We start from the raw sequence: 19,295 nt of genomic DNA, 5'->3' as shown, positions 1-19,295 counted from the left end.
TGAGCTAAGTGTCCCTGCATAAGCCCCAGGTTCCAAACCGCCAGCTCATGCACTAAGGACAGGTCCCAGTCTCATTGCCTGGCGACCTCCCAAACAGTTCAAGCTAATCAACTGTCTCACTTATCCAGAGGGCATGATCCAGTTGGGGGCTCCTCAGCTATTGGTTCATAGTCCATGTGCTTCCGTTTGTTTGGCTATTTGTCCCTACGAGAAAGAGGAGGGTTTGTATGAGTGAGAATTGTTGAGACCAAGATTAGAAGGTGGTTTTAAGAGACAAGTTCATAGCACTAAGTGCCTATATTTAAAAAAAGGAAAGATCTCATACTAGTAACTTAACAGCATACCTGAAATACCCTAGAACAAAAAAAATTCACACACAAGAGCAGTACACAGCAAGAAACAATCAAACTCAGGAAGGAAATCACTAAAGTTGAAAAAAAAAACCAGTAAAAGTATCAATGAAATGAATTGGTTATTTGAGAAAAATCAATAAAATTGATAATATCGACACTTATACAAATTAACTAAAAGGCAGAGAGAGAATATCTAAAATAAGAAAATTAGAAATGAAAAGGAGGACATAACCATAGACACTAGGGAAATCCACAGAATCATAAAGACACATTTTTAAATCTTGTCTTCCACCAGATTGGAAAATCTAAAAGAAAGGGATAATTTTTTCTACCCATATTACTACCAAAGTAAATTCAAGATGAGATAAGTAACTTAAACATATCTGCAATCCCTAGTGAAACAGATGTAGTAAATAAAAGTCTACTAACTAAAGGGGGAAAAAAAGCCCAGGGCCAGATTGTTTCAGTGCAGAATTCCACCAGACTTTCAAAGAAGAGTTAATGCTAATACCTCTCAAATTATTCCACAAAATAGAAATAGAAGAAATGGAAATAAAAATGCTCAGTTCATTTTATGAGGCCACAGTGAGCCTGATACTCAAACCATACAAATATCCAACAAAGAGACTTACAGACTAATTTCTTTTATGAGCACAGATAAAAAATTCTCAAAAAAAAAGACAACTTGCAAACAGAATCCAAGAACACACCAAAAATATCATCCAACAAGATTAAGTAGGCTTCACCACAGAAATCATGAAAGATTCAACATATATAAACTGATAAATGTAAACCGACATATAAACAAATTGATAGGCAAAAACCTCATGATCATGCTAATCTCATTAGGTGCAGAGAGGCCTTTGAAAAAATCTAACATCCCTTCATGATAAAAGTCCTGGAGAGGTTAGAGATCAAGAGATATACCTCAACACAATAAAGGCAGTATACAGCAAACCTATAACCAACATTAACTGTAATGGAGAGAAACTCAAAGCAGTTCTACTAAAAGACAAGACTTTCCACTCTCTCCACACATATTTAATATAATACTTGAAGTTTTAACTAGAACAATAAGATATTTAACTAAAGGAGATCAAGTGGATACAAGTTGGAAAGGAAGAATTCAAAGTACCTTTACTTGTAGGTGATATCATAATACACACAAGTGATCCTAAAAATTCCACTGGTGAACTCTTACAGATGATGAACACTTTCAGGGATGTATATGGATACATAATTAACTCACAAAAATCAGTAGCTTCTCTATATACAAATGGCAAATGGGCATGAAAATAACACCTTCCATAATAGCCTCAAATAGTATAAAGTATCTTGGGGTTACTCTAACCATTCAGGTGAAAGACTTATATGATAAAAACTTTAAGGCACTGAAGAAAGAGATTGAAGAATATATCAGAAGATGGAAAAACCTCCCATGTTCTTGGATAAGTAAGATTAATACAGCAAAAATGACCATTCTACCAAAAGTCATCTACAGATTCAATGCAATGTCCATCAAAATTTTAACACAATTCTTCACAGATCTTGGAAGGATGAGTTTCAGCTTCGTATGGAAACAGAAAACAACCAGGGTAGCTAAAACAATCTTGAATAACAAAGGAACTGAAAGAGGTGTTCTTATCCTTGATTTCAAGTTGCACTACAAAACCAGAGTAATAAAAACAACATGGTATTGGCATAAAATCAGACACATTGATCAGTGGAATTGAATTGAAGACCAAGACATAAATGCACACATCTATATGGACACCTGATTTTTTTTATAAAGAAGCCAGAAACACAAATTAGAAAAAAAGTAGCTTTAACAAATGGTGCTGGTCAAACATGGTGGCTGCATGTAGAATAATCCAAATAGATTCATACTTATCACCCTGAACAAAACTCAACTTCAAATGGCTCGAAGAATTCATCACAACATCAGATACACAGAACCTTGTAGAAGAGTAAGTGGGGAATAGCCTTGAACTCATTGGCACAGGAAAAGACTTTCTTAACAGAATACTATTAGCATAAGTATTAAGACGAACAATTGATAAATGGGACTTTTATCATGAGAACTTCTCATGAAATGGAGAAGTTTCTGCAAGACAAAGGACACCATCAAAATGGAAAAAGATTTTTACCAACTCCACATCCAATACAAGTCTAAATTTCAAAATGTATAAAGCATTCAAAATCTAGATATCAAGACAACAAATAACCCAACTAAAATGTGGTACAGATCTAAACAGAGACTTCTCCAAAATGAAAACTCAAATGGCTGTGAAGCACGTAAAGAAATGTTCAACATCCTTAGCAATCAGAGAAATGCAAAATAAAACTACTTTGAGATTTCATCTTCTACATGTCAGAATAAGTAGGATGAATAAAACAAGCGACAGCTCACACTGGTGGGGATGTAGAAAAAAAAAACATCCTAAGTGAGGTAATCCAGAAAGACAAACATGGTATGTATTCACTTATATGTGGATGTTAGCTCTTAAGTCAATGATAGGTAAGCTGCAATTCATATAACTCTAGGTTAGGCCTAGAGTAAGGGATTGGGGGGAGCACATAAATCTCCTTAGGAAAGGGAAGTAGAATAGATAATTATAGATGGATGGGTGTGTGAATAAATAGAAGGATCAAGAGAAAAGGGAGAAAACGGGGGGATGAAGGAAAGATAGCTAAAATTAAAGGTCATTTGAGGAGTAGTACAGAAACTAATAAGTAGGAGTTTCTTATAGTCTATGCATGTATGAATGCTCTGTAAATGAAATCATAAAAAAATGGAGAATAAAGAGCCCAAAACTAGCCATCTCTTATCACCAAATGAAACTTTGGTACCAGTTATAGGTTATATCTAATCAAGTTTTTAGCCAAAGGGGCCCCATGAGAACCTCCAAACAACCCAGGTTGTAGCCAAGACTATAAGTTACTCTCCAGGACTGATCAGAAGACCCTATTGCTGATAATGACACCTATACAAATCATTTAATATGAAAAAGGTGAGCTGGTGTTTATTGAGAGAGCCTTCACCTCTGTGGGCTAGTATTCTTGTTACCAGAAGGTACTCTGTGTGCTACCAAGGAGAAACATAAACATCAACCCAGCAGCAAACCCTTCATTATACACTAGTGTCCTACCTGCAAGATGCCCAATAGTGCAGTGGTGGCACAAAGCTTGTGGGAATAACTAATATCTAGTTTGTCTTAATGCTCACTCCATGAGTTGTAACCCATACCTGACATTGCTTTGGTGACCAAGAACCTAAAACTAGATAACCCAGGGACCTAGGATAAAAATCAAATGCTACTTTTCTACTAGACTTTAGTTTAGGAAGGTGGAAATAAAATGACTCAATGAAATTCTGCTATACTCATAGATAGTGCCTTCCTTATCCATCATCAGAGAAGTTTCCTCCTGCAGCAGATGGGAACAAATACAGAGATCTACAGCCAGACATTATGCAGACAGTGAGAGACCTTGGAACATTAAGCCCTAAAAGGGATGTCTCCATCAATTCTGCCTCCTCAGGGCTCAGGGAACCCTTCAGAAGAAAACAAGGAAAGAGTATAAGAGTCAGAGGGTATGGAAGATACCAAAGAGTCAAGGCCCTCTAAATCTACAGGATCACTAGACATAGAAACTCATGGAAACTAGGCAGCATTTTCAGGGCTACATGAGTCTGCACCGGATGGGGTGCTAGAGCTGAAAGGAGTGGTAGACACATGTACCCATCCTTAACCCCGAAACAACCTCCAATTGGTAACCATTTGCAAATTAAATTTTAGTTTTCTCCAGTGGAGTATCACTGGGGAAATAAATTGCTCTTAGGGTAGGCTGCATGCTCAGCAGTAGATGGCCAACAGAAAACAAACTCAATGGCATCTTTGGATGTTCTCTGTCTCATAATGTCATGTCAGGGATTTTTTTTTCTTCTTTTTAAATTTTTTAGTTTTTGTTTTATTTTTATTCTCTCTCTCTCTCTCTCTCTCTCTCTCTCTCTCTCTCTCTCTCTCTCTCTTTGAATTGTACAGGTCATTTGTATATATTTTATGGCTTCCAGTTTTGTGTCTTAATGGAATTTCAGAGTGTGTTAATGAGTGGGTCTCTGCATCTATATCTGTTTCTTGCCTTTTTCTTGGACTCTTTTCCTTCTATTTGTGAGTTTTGTCCTATTCCAATGTGTTTGTTTTTGTTTTCTCTTATTATATTTTATTATTATACCTTAAATGCCTGTTTGTTTTCTAAGGAGAGACAGAACGTGGGTGGATCTGGATGTAAGCAGAGGTAGGGAGGAACTGGGAGGAGTAGAGGAAGGGAAAATTATAACTAGGATATATGTAGAGGAAGGGAAATTATAACTAGGATATATTATATGAAAAAAATCTATTTTCAATAAGAGACAAGATTATGCATCACATAATATGAATTTTACTTATCTCTAGGCAGTTACCACCACAATTTTATTTCATTTTATATGAATGTCTATGTTCTCAAAATACCCTTTTGTGTACATATATTATTATTCAATTAAGAAAGATAACACTAAATGTTATTTATAAAATTTAAAAAAATAGCAGAGACCTTCTATCTGGAACATGGACAGGTTTACCATGTGGCAAGTATCATATGAATTAATTGGTAATTTGGAAAAATGTAAATTATATTACAGTGGCTTGAATTTCACTACACTGCATCCATGCCAACATTGATTAAAACATTCAGCCAATGATATTTTACAGGAATAATGGGATGTTAGATCTGCAAGAACCATAGAAATTTTTACTTGCTGTTGAATTTAGAGTTAGTTTAATTCCATTAACAGTAAAGTGGCACTGTGCTACGATTTCATTTCCTGATTATTCCTTTGCATGACTCATAGAATGGGCACAAAGCTTGGATATACTCCTGCCTTTCCTCTCTTGGAGATACTTTCACCTCTGTTTGCTTTCCTATCTCACTGAACTCTCATTTTAAACAGGCTCAACACTCTGGAAAACCCTTTTATCAAGAACCCAAGTGTTTGTTATTTTAGAAAACAGCAAAAGATAATCTCATTTAATAAACAAGAAAACAGCCACTTGGGGGAGTAAAGAACAAAGCATTAATAAATTAAAAGTATTCATTTCACACACTCTTAAAAGTGTGTGAAATGAGGCAATATTTTTTCACCTCTCTGAGCCCCAATTCTCAATCCAGGCAGTAGGTTTGCTAGGTATTCCGTCTTAGAGTTTCAAAGGCATAGATTAATGGAGAACTAAATACACTCTATTATGTCAGCAGTCACAGGAACCAAATAGTCTAATGGCCCCTAAGAAAGTAAAATATCTCATTGAAAAACCTGACTAAACCCCCATCAAATAAGGGTGATTAAAGATTGTCTGTAGAGATGCTGTCCCCATAGCTGAGGGTCCTATAAATCTACCTAGTAGCATGGTCTTAGGATAATGTTAGAGGAGCAGGACCTTGTGGCTAACTTCTGGCATGTTGGTCCCAAGACAATGAATTTCCTCAAAAACATTTTGTAGTCTGAAAGGAGATTTATATCCTAAGTGGGCTTTTATTTTATGGATGTCTAGAGTTCGCCTATTCTGTGTGACAACTTATATTTCCTTGATTCCTCTGATACCTTAGTGTTGTTCTATTCCAATTGGTTGCTCTAAGAATGTATTCATTGGGAGAGTAAAACCAGAAGATAACATGTACTGAGAGCCATCACAAATTTCTTAGAGTAGTATAGATTGGCATAGTTCAGTGTTTTTACTGGGGGCAGAAAAATATGTTTTAAAAAGTGATGCAATTGGATTGGAAAGGTGGCTCAGCAGTTAAGAGCACTTGTTGTTCCTGCAGAGAGAGGATTGGAATGAGAGTCCCCAGCACCCATATGGTGGCTCAGAACTACCTGCCATTCCGGTTTTCTAGGAAAACCAATGCCCTCTTTTAGACTGTGAAGGCTCTTACACACACACACACACGTTATGCAGAAATCCATACAAACTCTCTCTCTCTCTCTCTCTCTCTCTCTCTCTCTCTCTCTCTCTCTCTCTCTCTCTCTCTCTGTCTCTCTCTCTCTCTCTCTCTCTCTCTCTCTCTCTCTCTCTCTCTCTCACACACACACACACACACACACACACACACACACACACTTCTTTGCAATGTGTTCCAAGTGGTAGGGTTGTCAGGCTTTGAGCTCTTCTTTGCTTCTGCAGTATTTTGCTTTTATCTTAGATGTGCTTCTACCCTTCAACAGAAACATTGGTGTGAACAGTGGTGTGAAAAAGTTGGCCATCTTCATGATCTTACCCTGAATCAGCGCAGTAAAAGACAGGTCCTGCCTGTGTAGTAACAGAGCAGTGATAGCAGGAGTTGTAATGTATTTACTCTTAAAAGTAGCAACTATCCTCTAACATGAGGTTCAGCCCATTTACCGGCATTACATCCATTACCAAATTTAACCTTAACATATAATAAGACTATAGCTTGGGGACAATGAAATACGTATAAATGTTCAGTGATTCGCAAAGGACGACTGGTTAGTGGTTGACATGGGACTCATAGTTGAAATGGATGATTCAGAGTCCAGCCTCACTCAGTCTTTTCAGCTCCACATTAAGGACTTCTTCCTATCCAGAGATGCTAAGCACATGTAGGGAAGATAATGGACATTTCTAATTTTCTTTGGAGCACTGAGTCTGTGGTCATTATGAGACAGGAATATTAAGCTATTTTTCTTCTGTAGCCAAAAACACACTGAGTCAGGTCATGGACCCCAGGCCTTTGGAATTCCACACATAATGTGGCCACAGTCTCGTAGAACCATAGATCTGGAAGGAGCTAAGATTACAAGGTGAGTCTTTTGTGCTTCTTGCTTATTCTGCATTCACTACATGATTTTTTAAGGGGAAGAAAACCTATGTTCCCAGATACTATCTCATTTTCAGTCTAATTTGACAGTTAATGAAGTGATATGTGCTTCCCCAGATAAAAGTCAGGGTCAATCAGATGATGTCTTTCTGGAATTTGAATTATGAGTCATAACTTGTGAAAATATTGAACAGAACTTATCATCCCTCCTGGACACAGTACCAGGAATCTCAGGGATATCCTGAATTCTATTACAAATCTGTTAAGGAGTCTTCATGCCTGCATCAGCCCTGAGATACAGTCTTTTTTTGGCCTATTGATTCTATATTCTATATATTGGTTACTTTTCTCATCATTGTGAACAAATGCATCTCAGAAACAGCATACTGTGTATGCTGCAGTAGTGCACTTTCTCCTGCTCACCATGAAGACAGTGTTGTAGGAGATCTGGGGGGTACTTTTGTCATAAGAAGTTGTCTATCGTGGAGAGCAGAGGATTGAGCCCTTTGTGCTAATGACTTCCTATCAAGTTTTCCTTTGGCCTTAGAGACAACCGTGTCCTTTCAAGCTTAATGACAATGCTATATGAGCTGGAGTCACTTAAATGTCTCTGTCTTCTTTTTGAGTAACAGCACCAAGACAGCATTGCACATAGTTCATTTTCAACCTGAAATGGCATGGAAGCTAAGAACTTACTGTTGGAGAAGGATATTTGGATTTCTTATTTGGGGTCCTGATTCTGATGCCATATGTGTTGTTGGGGCAGTAAACTCATAAGTGCAGGAGGCAGAAAGTGGGTTGAAAGGACATGTTGTTTATGAGTTTTTCAAAAGGGTGCATGTTTCCTGGGTTTTCATTGTCTGCAGGTGTGGAGAGGCTATCACCTATGACTATAGCTCTTGATAAAAGCCCTGATTGCAGTATTTGCTGTGGACAGTGGTATGATAACAGACCACTTTTCTTCCTGTTAAGTTGCTTTGAGATCAACTATGACCTTGTTCTCATCAAAACAAAGTGCTGCAGAGTGGCAGATTCTTCTTCACTCTTCATGATGCTCGAGTGATTCAACATCTTCTCTGTTGCATCCTGTCTGTGTACATCCACAGATGCAATCCTAAAAGGCTGTTCATGGCATGAGGCATCTTGTCTCAACATACTGAAGAGGTCGTCCAGTAGGATGTTCAACTGAGCAGGAATAACCTTGATCCTGCAGTGTGTGAAGATGGTAACACTTTCCACCTAGCCTCATGGGTTACACAGGGGGAATCTGAAACTTATTTATAACATTAGCTACCAATCCATGTCTATACTGCTCAACCTGATGGCAACTTTTTTTCTCTGTTTGGAATTTAAAACAGCTGTAGTTCAGAATGAAGTTGATGGCTTCAGTCATTCTCTGACTGACATAAAGCCTTGGTTCAAGATGCATCACGCAGGCCCAGGTGTCTGGCAAGTACTGCCTTGGTCCCTACATCCAAGCTCCAGTCTTTCAAGGCCTGCTGCAAGGGGAGTGTCTTCCATGATGTCAGGGTAATACCATAGCAGTGTTTTAAAATAGCTGAATGAACTGACAACAAAGTCTATCACATTTCTCTTGAAATTATAGTTAAGTGTCCTCTGCATTAAAGAACGATTCTTCTATCACCCAATACCACTATCTGGTACCATTCATTGAGAATATTTCAATCTGAAATTCTTAGAATCCTGATACACAAAGACAACAAAGAAATTTCATTTTCCTTAAATTCTATCACTGTCTGGGGGCGGCGAGGGTGTCTGATGACTTTACTTCTTCTAGTCTTTTTAATATAATTCCAATAGTTATCAACACTCAAGCCTCATCTTCATTCATTCATTTTTTTCACTCAATACATATTTTTCAGGTATATATAATGGGTTCAAGATAGAGTGCTTAGAGCCTTGAACCATAAAGCAATAAATGAGAGAAAGCATGAACATTTTATAAATAAATGAAAGCAGAATCAAACACGAACTCCTTAGCATTCATAGAACCAGTGTACAACCAGTGCTTTCTGATGCTGGTTTTGTTGCTGTGTCTTTCTTCATCTCCACATAGATTCTTAATGCTCTGTAGGCACAGCTAGTAGAGATGCATTTACTTTTCTCTTTGTTTGTTTGTTTGTTTGTTTCTTTCTTTCTTTCTTTCTTTCTTGAGAAGTTAAATGTTTATTATAATATATATTATATAACATATAATATATATATTATAATAAATATATAAATATATTATATATTATATATAAATATATTATAATAAACATTTATTATAATATATAACATATATATTATATATATTATAATATTATAATATTATATATAATTATATATATAATTATATTATATAATATTATATTATAATATTATTATATTATAATATTATTATAATATTATTATAATATATAACATATATATAATATATATATTACTAACTACTGGTGGATATATAATTTCATGGATTATATATATATTATATATAATATATATATAATCCATGAAATTATATATCCACCAGTAGTTAGTAAGCAAGTGTAGTATAAGTGTAGGTTAGAGGCTAGCCAATCAGAGCTAGCTAAAAGACTAAAATTCCCTTTGGACATTGGTACCTCACAATACCACCATCTAGCTCCGTCCCCTGAATTCGATTTCAAGATAGGGGTTTGTTCCATACTATAGTAGCAAAGCTATCAGCAAGGCAAGGATTTTACATCCATAGATTGAGTTTCTAATCTAGGTGCCATCGTCCCCATTCTCACAGCTAGAAAGAAACATCATCAATAATGGTTACAAAAGCAGATGACACAGAGAAATTGCTACCTTTAGTTAGCAGAGCTCAAACTTAAGATTTTTACTGTCACGTGCAGATTACGATAAGCATGTTCTAGATCAGTGATTCTCAACCCGTGGGTCGCAACCCCTTTGGGATCCCATATCATATATCCTACATTATGATTCACAATAGTAGCAAAGTAACAGTTATGAAGTGACAATGAAATAATTTATGGTTGGGGTCACCATGACATGAGGAACTGAATTAAAGTGTTGCAGCATTCAGAAGGTTGAGAACCACTGTTCTAGATGGATATCAACAGACTTCAAAGCAAGAAGGATCATTTCAGAAGGAAGGATCTGGAAAGATCAAACCAAGTGGAGAATTGGAATGCAAAATCCAACATTCTATGTCTTCCTTGTTCTTCATCATAAATGTAACAGTTGACTTACAACTCCTTTTGTATATTGAAAAGTAACTCTTTGTATAAAGACCCATTCTGGCAACTAATGAAGAAAAGGGAAGCTAAAAATGCAGAAAACTATAGTGAGAGCAAATATGCAAGTAGATTATCCACTTAATAATCACTTGTTAAACCATGACCAACCCAAAAGATAAATAAATTATGTTAAGTTTTGAGATATTGTTTAAGAGGTAGATATGGTGATCTTTACCCACATCCACTTGTCCATTATAATTAACATTTTAATGCTGGCTGACTTGAACATCAAGAAAATGAGAAACAAAAATCACCTCCACTAATATGGATTTGAATCCCATCTATAAAGTTTATCTGAGATAGATCCAGTCTTACAGGCTACTTGAGTGGGGAAATTTCAAATGTGATCATTAAGAGAACTCCTAGTTTTGAATCCTAGAAACACACATGATGAGAAAGAAAAACACACTCACAGATTTGTGAGTGCTTAGCTGTTACCGAATACCTCACAGCCAATGAACTGCCTCTCACAATCCAGACAGAAAGATGCAGCAATTCAAATACATTCAGTATTTAAGATTATAGTCAAATATGGATCTACTTGTCAAGTCCTGATTTCCAAGTGTTTCCGCATAGGTGAGGCAGAACTGTCCCAGCCATCTGCCAGATGCCCTTCATATCCATGCAGGATGGCTCTGGAGGCAGGTTAGCATCTCTGTGGTAGGTCTGCCTTCAAAGCAGATCTGATACACCCTTGTGAACAATGGAAAGTTGTCTAGAAGCCCCTTCTGCTTAAGGAAGCAGTACACTAAGGCAGAGGTCTTGAGTCCTTGAAGCTTCTGCCCATTCAGCACCTCCTTCTCTAATTTTCCAACAGTCTTCTCGGTCCTGGTGAAGGTGGCCACCTTGCACTCACTGCCTCTGTAACAGGTGGTGATGAGGTCAGTCAAGCCACAGCTCTCCAGGAAGGTGACTGTGGACACCTGGCCCTTGTAGAAGATCCTGGTGAAAGCAATCATTTCTATAAGGCCAAGGCAGATGATGGCAGCATTACTGCTGTTCCCACAGTGGAGACTATTGCAGAAAGTGGTTCCCATAGCAACGATGTTTTTCAGTGCTCCACAGAGTTCCACAGCATCAGCAGCATCCACCACAGTGATGCGGAAGTTGGGGGCCTATAGCAGCTCTTTGAAGAGAAGGCCATTCTGAATGACTTCGCTGCCGATGGTGGTCTCACAAAACTTCCCAGCAGCCACCTTGCTAGCTTTATTAGCCCCCATCAGCAAGCTGACATCCATCACCATCTTTTCTCTAATGATGTCGGAGATGAGCTGCAGCCCTCTTGGGCCCTCGTCTATGCCCTTGATGTGTGTAATGCCCAAAGCCTTCTTGGGCACCCTGCCAATAATCTCATTACAGATTTTTGTGAATGAACTAGTGTGGGGTGGTGAACACCAACAGATCTGCATCCTGCACTGCCTCATTGATTTTTGGGACTGTCAACCACATTTTCTGGCAGCTTGTGTCCTGGAAGGTATTTGCCGTTTTCGTGGTCATGATTTATAATGTCTGTCTGCTCCCTTCCATTCACTGCTTCTTCAAAGACCCACATCTTGACTGTGGAGGCAAACTTCTGTTGGTTCTTGACATTAGTCCCAATTATTTTTGCAATGGCTGATCCTCAGTTCCTGGAGCCTATGATGCACACTTTTAGGGGTGCAGCAGCCATGCCCAAGCCAGAACTACAATACACACCTTAAAGGTTTTCAAAATGCTATATTGTAACCCCACACTAAGTGTAAATATCATTTGGAATACTCAACAATCTACATATTTTAGATATTAATCCCTCTCAGATGTGCAGTTGGCCAATATCTTCCCTCATTAGGAAAACTGCATACACACTTGCAGAAGAAGAAACTTGGACCTTCTCTCTCACACATGCAGAAACTAACAAAAAGTGCTCCACATGCTTAAATTGAAACCCCTGAAAATGCTATCAGAAAGCATAGAGGAGAGCCTTTATGGCACTAGCACAGGCAGTATATTTTGCATAAAACTTTAAAAAGCCCAGGCAACAAAAACAAGTGCAGGCAAGTGGCATTACATCAAACCATGAAGATGGTCATGGGAGCAGCTCCTTTATAAATGTACGGCACAGTCTGCACAATTTCTGACAGCAATTTGACAATCAATGTAACATGGGAGTATGTGCCCAGGACACCACTCCAGTCTCCTTTCTTTCCTTCCTTTCTTCCTCTTTTTATTCTTTCCTTCTTTCCTTCTAGTCTTTGTTTGTTTCTTTCTTTCTTCCTTCCTTCCTTCCTTTATTTTCATGATGTTGTTTTGTAGCCCAATGTAGCCTCAAACTTAAACTCTCTCCATCTCCCTGCCCTACACACTGGAGTTGTAAGTGTGCAGCATGCCCATTTCCAGTTCATTCTAAAGAAAGATTATCATCTTATGTCCAGAATTGGGTCCTGGGTAAAGAGCTCTATTAACACTTCCTGATTATCAGATACTTTTCATTCCTGTGCCGAATTATGAGTCAATTGCAGTCTCTGTTTTCTCTCTAAAGATGTATCTGCCCTTCCTTCACTCTTACCTGTCTACCACATGAACAAGACTAATCCTTAAGTGTTAAAGGCAAATGTAGCAGAAGAGGCAGTAGCAGCAGTATAAGGCTGATGGAACTTAGGTGTTTTTCATTAAAAAAAAAAAAAAACTTGATGGCATTTTGCATGCCCCATTCAGAGATAAGGACTGCACATTAAAGAAGAATAGAAAGGTCAGCTGCAGGGGAGATCTTAATTGTTTGTCCTCTAAACCATCTCTCACCATGACTTATTGCCAAGTAGAAAGAAAGAAGAGACTAGACCATAACAAGTAAGAGTAAGCATTCCAATTAAGATGTTAAGAACCCCAAGACAGAACTCTGCCTCCTAGTCATGTGCGTACAAGAAGTCTGAGAGAAATCCCGTTGGCATTTTTTGAACTTGTAGTTGGTGATATCAGTAGCAGCCGAATTTTGCCTTCTGAATTCAGACAGCCCTGGGTTGGCAGGGAAAGGTCTGTTTCTTGCCTTATGGCTGTGTCTCATTGAGCACATATTTGGATCCCTGTTGTTTCCTCTTAGTCTAAAGAAGAAACACACGTAGAATGGAATTTTCTTATTGCTTTGTCCTGTTTTTTCCCCCTCTCATCTTCAATTTGCAATTACAAAATGAGAATTAACTCCAAATTCTAGCACTTTTTTTCCACAATTGTATGTTGCAATTTTTTGGTTTAGAACTAAAATATGGATGATTATGAGAGAAATAAGGTAATTAAGAGTGTGTTTAGTTTTTGCATTATGAACTGGTTTTATTCCAAAGGTTCATTTGTATGTAGGCTGCCAACCATGGTCCAAGCAGTGAACAGATGCTAATTGCTGGGTGGCTTCCAGTTTGAAATGGCATCTGGCATGCCAGCAGCTCTGAACATAGCAGTGTCCTTCCGTCCTCATGCTGCCTGTGAAGGCATTGAATGGGGCAGATGCTCATTTCTCCTGAAAATGACTTGTATCTTGGAAGTCTCTTAGTAATTTTAAATCTAATTTAACATACTCCAGTAAAAAATGCTGGAGATTAGACAAAATATTATCAGGTGTGCCTTAGAGATGGAGAAGCTCAACTAAATAGAACTAAGCCACTTACAGTCATAATGAACCTTTGGACATGAGCTGGGAGCTTTGCCCCCACCCTGCCCTCAGTTGTTGAAGATGAGAAAACAGTATTAGAAAAATGGATAGACGTTTACGAAAAATACATCACAGAGATAATTTATTCCATTTACTTCTCGGTGGAGAGAATCAAGAAAACACCAGAATTGGCTTTCAAAATGCTATATTGTAACCCCACACTAAGTGTAAATATCACTTGGAATACTCAACAAGCTACAAAAAAATATTTGTTAAATATGAGTAAGATATCTCGAAGAAAAAGCAGACTGAGGGAAAACATGAATGGGAATAAAATAAGACTGTGAGAAAGAAAGAGGGATGGAGAGGGGGACAGAGAGAGAGAGAGAGAGACAGAGACAGAGACAGAGAGACAGAGAGACAGAGAGAGAGACAGAGACAGAGAGAGAGACAGAGAGAGAGAGAGGTGACAAAGGCACTAGTGCAATCAACTTTTAAAGCAGATGGGGGCAGAAGTGATAAGAATGTGGGAAATCACATCAGGATAAAAGAGGAAACCCAGCCGGGCGGTGGTGGCACACGCCTTTAATCCCAGCACTCGGGAGGCAGAGCCAGGCGGATCTCTGTGAGTTCGAGGCCAGCCTGGGCTACCAAGTGAGTTCCAGGAAAGGCGCAAAGCTACACAGAGAAACCCTGTCTCGAAAAAAACAAACAAAAAACAAAAAAAAAAAAAAAAAAAAAAAAAAAAAGAGGAAACCCAGTGTTGGGGAGGGCCGGGTAGGGGGAGCATGAAGACAGAAGAGTTGAGGCCCTGAAGGGCTAGTTTAGCTGTTTAGAGCACCTACTGGTCTTGCAGAGGACCCAGGTTTGGTGCCAGCACAATTGCCAGTGACTTCAACTCTGATGCTTTCTTCTGGGTAACTGCTTTACCTGAAAAGAAACGAAAAACAATAAACTTAACAGCCAGTGACGGAGGATTTGGGAGAAGAGATTTCCTTACACAAAAACCTAAATACACAGATGGGAAGGGGCCGCCAAGCATAAGCACAATTGATCAGTGAGTCACAAACATATTTACCGGCAGACACATCCTGGCAAGAACATGAATTTCAAGTATGAGGGGAAAGAGTCTACAAACGTTTAGGTGGGAGGAAAAATGTTTTCTTCCTATAGAAACAAAAAGAAGGCTAGCTTCCTTTTACAGTATAATACTTCTTTAATAGGACATTGATCCACAAAGTATAAGTTAAATGATGCTAAGGAAAATAAACTATAATTAAAATCTCATTTTCTTAGTCTTTCATCACATTAACTCCATATGGAAGCAAATACTTAACCTCACCTTTACAAAACCTACCTTTTCTGCTTTGATATTATGACGTTTGCACATGTTTTAAAAATATCCCTCGTGAATTCTCATAGTGCTACATGATAACGTACCTGGCTTAATTAAAATTTCTTCCTCACTCATCTGTATTTCAAAGGTGACTTGCTTATGTCCTTTTATTGAGTCAATATAATTTTGGCTATCTCTGTGCAGAATCTAAAAGAAAATGTCTCTCTTACAGGTTCCCTAGGGACCTTTAACCAAGGGGTCCCAGTAAATTCAGAGACTATTAGCATTTCCTGATGTTTACTAAGTCTCTCCCTGTGGCTGTGATCTTTATGAGGAGCCTATCGAAGATTGTGGCCAGCTTGCTTCTCTATAACACCTAATCTTGCCCAAACTCCATTAAAGAACAAACACTTTTTTTTTTCTTATTATCAAATTCGACAAACTCATTTTTCTTTTGGTTGTTGTTGTTGTTATTTGCTCCATCTTCCTTTTTAATTGGTAGGTCATACTTTAACTGTACTTGGTTGATTTCTCAAAGAAGAGATTGGATTGCATTTGACTACTGAGAGAGCCCATACTCCCAGTGGGTCCTGGTTTCCACTATAAACACTCTGGTTTTTCAAGCAAGAGAGTACTGTGTGCAAATGAGTCCCAGTGTGTTCTGTTCAGAGCCAGGGCTAACCTTCTCTTGCGTTAACACTCTGCGGTGAGGGGATAATAATTAGCTGCACAGCATATATCTTTAAAGGTTTGATAAAAGACTGTGAAGGGCAAAGGGAAGCTGAGGAGTGGGGGAAGGATTTCCTCTTATTAAACCTAGCAGGGAGGATGGTTAAGATACTCATTTCCATAGATAAACAAACCAGCCAAAGGAAAAGAACATCTGCCGGGAAGGGCTCCCCCAACACGTAGCAGCAGATGTGTTCCAACAACAAAGCATATCCTAAAAGCATTTCAGGATTTAATTATTCAACTGTTTCAGTGAGCACAGGAGTGAGGGATGGGCCGAGGCAGCAAATTGTAAATTTACTGAGTCTAGAAATTAAATTCCAAATGTAGCCTAAGATTTTACATGCCAAAGCATTGCTCACAACATATTCTGACTAATTTTTGATACATCCTACTCTGCACTGCCTTAGTTCAGTCCATCTCACATGTCCAGTGGCTCCTTCCTGGCCCAAGCCATCCTCTTCTTCCCATGCCACTCACAATGCTCACATCTCCACTTTCATTTCTATAATGACCTTCATCTCTTCACCTTCAGATTTTCTCTGTGCCAAATCACTGTCCAGCTTCAAGGGAACTGACACCTTTTTAACCTTCTGTAGGAACTCCTGCACACACACACACACACACACACACACACACACACACACACACACACACCTCACAGAGCATATACACACACAAATAAAAATAAAATAAATCTTAAAAAATAGGTTCAAAATTGATCATCAGATCTGTAAATTAGTAGGGGAAAGGGAGGTTGCACGAAAGCTTAAAGAATAATTAGTCCAAAGCAAAGTAGCATAAGGCAAAGAGGGCTGGAATCAAATAAACTGGTAACAACAGAAGGTGTCTACAAATTAGCTCAGGAGTTCAGATGGGAAGGGCTCTCTGAGTGACACACAATATGTATGGCCAGACTCCAACTTTCCCAGGAATAATCCAGGTTCTAAAAGGTTTGTTATCTGAGAAACCAGCTGAGCAAGCACAATGTATTTCATTATAAAGACCCCAAGTAGCCAGAACGATGTGTCCTGGGCTCCTCTTCATCATCATTCATGGCTACTGTGTAAAAGTCCAATAGGTTTTGGTGAAGAATCCCTCCTTCCCGACTCCTGCTCTGGGCTTCCCTCCCTAGTACACATTTGCATTCCCCAGTATCTCCCACCTTTATGGTTTGGGATGTCCTCCGTCTTCACGATTCCCTATAACTTTTTAACTGTAGAGTAAATTCCTCCCAAACTTCAAAAAAACTCACATGTCTTTTCCTCTCTGATGCCTTTCCTGTTCATAGCTACTAAAAATGTTTTCAGGAATGGTCTCTTTCATGAGCTTTCATTAGACCTGCCACTATGGATTTAACAGCTACTATTCATTTTAAAATTCTGTCTTTAAATAGAACATAAACTTTATAAAACCTTAATGTCCTCAGTATATGTGTGTTGTACAGATGAATGGTGCAGTAAATTTTATAAAGCCCACACTCACCAAGTTGAGTATCGTGGAGGTGTTGTGGCGGGGGAGGTTTGTGGGAATATATAAGGACATATATTATCCCATACCTTACAGGTGTCACAACAGAAATAGTAAGTGCAGACTAGTGTTTTCTGTCCCCATTATTTCATTTATGTCTGTGAATTAATGTTACGTCATTATGGTGCTTTTTACTGCAAGTGTCAAAATAATTACCTAATTTAAGCAAGACACCCAAATGTCTATCTATCTGTCTGTCCTTTCTCTCTCTCTCTCTCTCTCTCTCTCTCTCTCTCTCTCTCTCTCTCTCTCTCTCTCTCTCACACACACACACACACATACACACACACACACACACACACACATGCACACATACATACATACACACACACCAGTAAAACTAAATATATATAAATACACATTTATATTGCTTCTCGGCCTTTTGGCTAAGATCAAGTGTAAATACACATTTATTTATTTATTTACTTATTATTTTTTATGTTCTCAGACATCTTCTAGAACTCCTGAATGACAATCTCAGCATGCTGACTTGTGATTTTTAACAAGTAACTGGGTGATATTCAGCAGACTTGTTCAGCACAAGTTGTCCTGATAGTCACAAAAGAATAGCATAGTCCTGAAGGACAGTACACACAGTATGTCCTGATCAATTGAATTGTCCCTTGAATGGAATTTGAGTGATCAATTTTTCAGTTAGCAAGCAAGTGTGCTGGCCCAGTGCACCACAGAGCCAACAACATAGTTATGACTTTAGCTGTAATAGGAAAGTCTCCTCTCTGTGACATTTGCTAGGTTAGTACTCACGAGTTGATACACATGCCTGCCATCAAGTTCTATGATTTCTCATTAAAACTATGGATTTATGTGCATGTGCATAAAAGTATGAATGTGTGTGCATGTGTGCATGCCTGTGTGTCTGATCATGAGTGTTGAGGGAGCAAAGTCTGCAAAGCTTTATAACTCCTCAAAGATACTTGAAAAGCATCGTGCTTGGAGGTCTCAAAGCTCCTGCATCCACCTGTGAGAAGCACGGAATTGGAAGTGTGCTTCGTGTCTGTGGAAAACCTTCCTGGCTTTAGAAGTAGGTCTGAAAGGCAAAAGCTCCCCAACAGCAATAGGAATTTTTCAACATTAATGGAAACTTTGCTTTCCCGGGTGCCTAGTGTTTCCAGCGGGATTAATTGTTTAATATTCACAAAGGACTTTGAAGATGAAAAGATCCCCATAAAGGCTGAAAATGAACACTTGCTGTATTTGCTTTTCTCAACCTGCAGTTGAATCCACAGGGCCACTGTATCTTTGATGCAGCTCCAAGATAATAATCATGATGACCACCCTTGGAGCTGCAAGTGGAGAGCAAGCAGTGATCAGGGGTGGGCGGGTCGGGGTATGACTTTGCCTCAGCTCTAATTCTAGTAATAGTCCAAAGAAGTTCTTCAGTATTAGAATCCTGACACTCAATTGCCTGCTGTGTGGCCTCAGGCAGGCTGCTTTAGCCTCTCTGAGATCCTCTTGCTCAGCTGAGAGATGAGATCATTATAAATATCTAGACATTGTCCTTTAAGGGTGACTTATAGGATTTAGGTAGTGCCTGGCACATTGCTGGT

At 38.6% G+C, this 19,295-nt stretch overlaps 2 pseudogenes; one reads left to right on the top strand and one right to left on the bottom strand.

Moving 5' to 3' along the window:
* Positions 1-10,955: 10,955 nt before the first annotated feature.
* LOC128116233 (glycerol-3-phosphate dehydrogenase 1-like protein) lies at positions 10,956-12,182 on the bottom strand (annotated as a pseudogene).
* Positions 12,183-18,093: 5,911 nt separating this feature from the next.
* LOC128117269 (uncharacterized) lies at positions 18,094-18,268 on the top strand (annotated as a pseudogene).
* Positions 18,269-19,295: the final 1,027 nt, after the last annotated feature.

This window comes from Peromyscus californicus, unplaced genomic scaffold (assembly GCF_007827085.1).
Source record: "Peromyscus californicus insignis strain IS unplaced genomic scaffold, ASM782708v3 Scaffold_20__1_contigs__length_68692818, whole genome shotgun sequence".
NCBI lineage: Eukaryota > Metazoa > Chordata > Mammalia > Rodentia > Cricetidae > Peromyscus > Peromyscus californicus.
Note: the sequence above shows the minus strand (reverse complement) of the source record. Positions and strands in the feature narration are given on the sequence as shown.